The 6,585-nt window shown below is 39.2% G+C and overlaps 1 long non-coding RNA gene across 1 annotated transcript; it reads right to left on the reverse strand.

Annotated features, from left to right (window-relative positions):
• Nucleotides 1-597: 597 nt before the first annotated feature.
• LOC121372713 lies at nucleotides 598-5,535 on the reverse strand. Its single transcript, XR_005957971.1, has 3 exons — nucleotides 5,473-5,535; nucleotides 4,437-4,716; nucleotides 598-846 (listed from the first exon to the last, which is right to left on the reverse strand). It is a non-coding gene; the product is annotated as an uncharacterized LOC121372713 (long non-coding RNA).
• Between the last annotated feature and the right edge of the window lie 1,050 nt (nucleotides 5,536-6,585).

Genomic DNA, 6,585 nt, shown 5'->3' on the forward strand with positions numbered 1-6,585 from the left:
CAAAGTGAAGTCGCCTTTCGATCAGTTATGTTCTGTCATTATAGGTAGCACTAAACCAAATAACTTCCGGCTGGGTCAATGTTCGAGGTGCACCCAACTTTTGATAGAGAAGTTAACACCACAAGTCCTGTGATTGGTGATAATTGTGAGTGTGTTGGTTGTAAAAACAATTAGTTTCATCTGGGCAAAATATGTATGCAATTATATCTCATCTAGTACCACTGTGCCAAGTAGCCTTGTGCTTGAAACATGTATGGGGTACCTGTAAGAAAAAGTATTCAAATTTTGTGCGGAACTAGGGTAGTCATAGACGCTACCCGTTATCTCTGAAATGAGCAGCTTCAACCACAGTTTTTTTTTTAATTCACTTTAAGGGTGAGGGGTGTTAGTATTTATATCCGTGGTGTTTATGTCGATTGATAGGCTGCAGGTAGGAGTTTTAGCCACATATATTACTATTGTCGTGTATGGGATTTGATTTGGTAGTAAACACCCTATAGCTCTCATTCACTTTGGGCAAGTATATACATAAACAACGACAAAACATATTATGCTGTCATGCTATTATACTGTAAGCAAGAAATACAGAGGTTCCTATAACGTTTCCGTCACAAATATTACAGCTTTTATTATCTAGCTGACTACTCTTTCCAAAAATCAACCCATATTGTTAGAAAACATCACTGGCGTCTTCAGTCTGGAAACATTATGGACATTGTTTTTGTTTTTTTGTTTTTTGTTGTTGTTGTTTTGCTTTTAGGGGGTGGGTGTCTTGACTTTATCCCAGTAGAATGGCAACAGCAACAGCCATAAACAAAGCAGCGTCATAGCACACGCGGTGTTGTCCTGTAAAAGATAAATACATGTTGTAGTCTATCTGGTATACATGGAAAGATATTAAAGGTTCAAGATTCTCTGTAATCACTGTATGGTACTTCTGGTTTCGTAATGCGCTAATTATATGGAATGGTAGCCTGGCTTGCGAAGATGAACGTCAACAGAAGCTCAAGACTGGGTTTTTTAAGTATATTTTAAAACGCGTCCTGTTGATTGGCTTGGGAGAGTAACAATTTACAAGACTTCAAGAAAGCACAAACATTAAAGCATTTGCATACAAACTTGTAGGTGATAAACACCCAGAAATACATTTTATGTGACTAGGCGGGGGAGGGCGGGGGGTGGGGGGGGGGGGGGGGACTTATTCAAGCAAGAAATTCCGTTTTTTGACAGAAATAGCATGTCGTCAGTGGACCAACTACCTTTAATTGGGAATCGATTGAAATTTCATCATCGATAATCAGTTATAATCGATTGGTACCAATCAGTCAACTTTCGATTATACAGTCGGTTAGAAGTATACAAACATAAACAGGATTTGCATTATAAAGACCATGCACCTGTTGTTGGCTAATTTACCTTTGGTAACTATTTAATCTGTTTTCTTCTTTATTTTACACATAAAAACAAATCCCAAACCCAGCATATTTACATCAATTCGACTATATATATTGATGGAATAATTACAGTTAACATTTTCCCACACGATCGATTATGGGTTTTTATAATCGATCATCCAGCCAGTGCACCACGACTGGTAAAGCAAATTCCGTGGTATGTGCTATCCTGTCTATGGGATGGTGCGTATATAAGATCCCTTGCTGCTAATCGAAAATAGTAGCCCATGAAGAGGTGACAGCGGGATTCCTCCCTCAATATCTGTATGGTTCTTAACCATATGTCCAACGCCATATAACCGTCGGTGGATCCATTCAACTGATTGGATTTTTTCCCTCGTTCCAACCAGTGCATCACAACTTGTCAAAGGCCGTGGTATGTGCTTTCCTGTCTGTGGGAAAGTGCATATAAAAGATCCCTTGTTGCTAATAGAAAAATGAAACGGATTTCCTCTGATGACTACGAGTCAGAATTACCAAATGTCTGACATCCAACTGCCGATGATTAATTAATCAATGTGCTCTAGTGGTTTCGTTAAACAAAACAAACTTTAACCTTTTCCCATAAACCGGCATCAGTGGTATAGTACCAGCTGCAACGAAGAGCGAGTTTTAACAACTCAATGTGTAGGTGTAAGGCCACTACACGGACTTCTCTCTCACTAACAACTAACCACTAACCTATTGTCATGGGCCCCATTCCACGAAGCGATCTTAGCCCTAAGATTACCTTAAGTGCATAGGGTAGCTATGCGCTTACGGTAATCTTAGGGCTAAGATCGTTTCGTGGAACGGGACCAAGGACAGATAGCCGAGATAGCTGAGGTGTGTTCCTGGGACAGGCACGAAAATATATAACTAAATGAAATGAGAAATTGCCCGTATACAAGACAGTACATGATCTTGATATGCCTGTCGTGGGACACTAGTTGGGACGGTGGAAAACGTCAGAGTTTGTTTTGTTTAACGACACCACTAGAGCACATTGATTTATTAATCATCGGCTATTGGATGTCAAACATATGATCATTTTAACACAGTCATAGAGAGGAAACCCGCTACTTTTTTCCATTAGTAGCAAGGGATCTTTTATATGCACCATCCCACAAACAGGATAACACATACCACGGCCTTTGATATACTAGTCGTGGTGCACTGGCTGGAACGAGAAATAGCCCAATGGGCCCACCGGCGGGGACAGGCGAGCGCTTTACCACTGGGCTTCTTCCCGCCAGTAAAAAACTTCGTCTACTGAAAGCAGTCGACCCTAAAACCCCTCTTACTTAAGGCGGGCGCTGTGACTTAAAGTAGCAGACCCTAGTTTCAACCAGTAAAAGTGGACATTAAGTTTAGTTAATATACAAACCTGTAATATATTTGAATAAAGTTACAACAGAGTGAAACAACGACGCTGAAACGGTGAAATACCCTTTAAAATAGTTAGGGGCTGGCTTTAGCTCAGTCGGTTGAGTGCTCGCTTGAGGTGCTTGCGTCGCTGGATCGATTCAACTGATTGGATTAGTTTCTTATTCCAACCAATGCACCACAAGTGGTCAAAGGCCGTGGTATGCGTTTTCCTATCTGTGGGAAAGTGCATATAAAGGATCTCTTTCTGCATTAGGAAAGATGTAGCGGGTTTCCTCTGATGACTACGAGTGAGAATTACCAAATGTTTGACATCCAATAGCCGATGATTAATTAACCAATGTGCTCTAGTGTGTCGTTAAACAAAACAAACTTAATGTCATAACCATTACTTGGTAGAGGCACGTGCGTTTTTAAAAATATGAAAAAAGCATTTTGTAATATTAAAAACACCAGAATGACCAGAAACACTTCGGATGTACGGAAACCAATAATCTAAACAATAAAATCTAAAGATATGTATGATTTCAATCATCAAGAGCGGCTTTAATAGTGAAAAATGTGCTCTAGTGTTTAAAAACTAGGGTCTGTCACTTTAATAAAATCGTCACAGAAAACATCATATCAACATTTAGTTCTGAATGCTGTTTTACCTGAATTTGAAAAGTGATCCACGGTCCCCGCAAGAGCCTTTGAAGTCTTGGCGGCGAATTCGATCATGTCATCAGTAACCTTGTCCATCGTGTCGCAGGCCTCGTGGTAGCACTTCACCATGTAACCTCTGAAGTTAGCTTCAAGGTTAGAATTTAAACACAAATTTAGGAAGTTGTATAGTATATGCAAATGTATTAAAGGGACATTCCTGAGTTTGCTTCACCTTTTAATATGTTCTCGACTAACAGAGCCTTTTTAACGATTGTAATTACACATCAAATATAACTTTCTGCATAAAATATTAGTGGCTGTATATTAAATGTGTTTCTGATCCTTCTAATATTTATACTAGGTTAAATTTCATCTTATTTCCTAAAATATTGTTGTTTCGTACGTACGAAATTATTTGAAGACAAAATCCAGTTTGGACTTCTTACAAATATTATGACGATCAGAAACACATTGAATATACAGACACTGATATTCTAAACTAGAAAATATATTTAATAAAAAAGATCCCTTGCTACTAAAAAGAAAAATGTAGCAGGTTTTTTTTGTAAGACTATATTATGTCATAATTATCAAATGTTTCACATCTAATAGCCGATGAAGGAAGGAAATATTTTATTTAACGACGCACTCAACACATTTTATTTACGGTTATATGGCGTCGGACATATGGTTAAGGACCACACGGATATTGAGGGAGGAAACCCGCTGTCGCCACTTCATGGGCTACTCTTTTCGATTAGCAGCAAGGGGTCTTTTATATACACCATCCCATAGACAGGATAGCACATACTACAGCCTTTCATGTACCAATCGTGGTGCACTGGCTGGAGCGAGAAATAGCCCAACGGGGATCAATCTCAAACCGACCACGCATCAAGTGAGCCGATGATTAATAAATCAATGTGCTCTAGTGGTGTCGTTAAACAAAACAAACTTTTAACCTTTTCTTACCGGTGTCAGTGATGAAAATGGCAGGAATTCCATTCATCTAGAACGTGGCATGATCGCTTCGCATAAAATTGTTGTACTCCAGAAATTGCCTAGGCGTAACCGTGTCTCCTATTATAGAGGACAATTTGAAGCTTTCTATCTCGTACTTGGGTTGGCCCTGTAGCTTAAACTCGTTCACAAATGTGCTTAGTAGGTTATAATCGGCAGGGCGGCCAATAGCAGCGAGAAAATCGCCTTGCGCGCCATCGTTGGTGATATCGAACGTCACAAGAGGAAACAACTGAAAGACAAAGATAATAAAATCTAAATCTCATACTACAACATTTTACAACTGAAACAGAAAGATAATAAAATTTAAATCTCGTAATCTCGAGCGGTCTGTCTAGGATCGATCCCTGTCGGTGGGTGCAATTTATTTTCGTGCTTATACCCAATTAAGGTTCACGCACGCTGTCCTGGGCACACGCCTCAGCTATCGGGGCTGTCTGTCCAGGACATTGAGTTAGTTGTTAGTGGTTAGACAAACAATTAATGCATATTCATCGTTCTATGACAATTGATATTTCTCAAATCGATAGCATGTTCCTACGTCGCAGACTATTTCAAGGATCCATCCTGGCAACTATGTGAGCAAAACGTTGGTTATCATTGTGCTTTTCGACTAGATAGTTATGGTTTGCTGGTGATTAGTGCATTGTAAATATACGTGTAAAATTGTGTCCATTACACATTGCCTGGAAATGACACTGGACTGCGTGATGTGTATTTGTGTTGATTGCTCTCTAATACTGATAGTTGGTATATATATATATGACCGAGAACACATTTAAGACGAGATATACTGCGCACACGAGCAGTTTTCAAAACGCAACACAGAAGAACGCAACAGCGCTAAGTCAGTACATTTGGACACTGAAGGATAGATTCACCCCATACACCATTAAGTGGAAAATTTTATCCAAAGCAAAATCATACTCTCCAGCGAGCAAAAGATGTAACCTCTGCCTGAAGGAAAAACTGTTCATAATGTATAAACCTGAAACCAGCACACTAAACTCCAAGAATGAACTCGTATCAGCATGTCGACACAGACGCAAATACCTTCTGTGCGCATACCACACATCACCTATTATAGACCTGCATAGTGACGTAACCTCGACGTCACAGAGTCCATTACGTCATCAGCTTTCCGTTGACGGTGTAATTAAATCTACATCTGATGAGTGAGAGCAATAATTCAACTCTCTCACGAAACAAGCCTGTCATGTAGAGAAAAACATACACTTTTTAACGATATATATATATATATATATATATATATATATATATATATATATATATCATCAGAGGCGTAGGCTGGGGAGGGGTTCAGGGGTTCGGACGAACCCACCCCCTCGCTGAAGCAAATGGTCCGCTTTCAGAACTAAAACATACAGGTTTATACATATGGAGTTTCTGGTGGTGCAAAAACAAAATAGAAAAAGGGTCCACTTGGTTCATATTCGCCCCCCCCCCCCCCTCCCAGGTCCAGATCACGCTACGCCTCTGTATATATATAGCCTACTATGGAATGCTTAATTGTTGTGCATAATATTAATAATTGCAGGTAGATAGTCGATCCTAACTATTAAATTACATATGAAATTGTGTCCGTTACACCTAGTCTGACAATGACACTGGACTCGCGGTTCCGATTGTTTGCGTATTTTCACCAATAATGCATTTATTTGCATTGTCAGTATTCAATTAAATTTAATATACGTCATGATGTACGATTTTTTACCTGTGTTTATTCCACTGAAAAATATATGCATATTTGCTCCCGAAACCGTCTTTATTACCGAGTCAGACAGTAGAAACCTTATCGTTAGGCGAGGAAGTGAATTTCTGTATCGTTAGTTTCATTATTAACTAGTCTACTGCATAGGTCGTAGTTAATAATGCAGCTAGCGATACAGAAAATCGCAGCTAGTCATTTAGTCAAATTAATGTACACTTCCGTTCGTACACAGTGATATATACACAAACACATGCATATTGATTGCAAATATCAAAACTGTATTAAGATGCCGTTTTAACGAGTCATTCATCAATGAGTCTTTTTTTCTTGGTCTTCCCAAGACGTGTTCGTTGTATTTCTATTGAGCAC

The sequence above is a fragment of the Gigantopelta aegis genome, chromosome 4, assembly GCF_016097555.1.
Source record: "Gigantopelta aegis isolate Gae_Host chromosome 4, Gae_host_genome, whole genome shotgun sequence".
NCBI classification, from domain to species: Eukaryota; Metazoa; Mollusca; class Gastropoda; order Neomphalida; family Peltospiridae; genus Gigantopelta; species Gigantopelta aegis.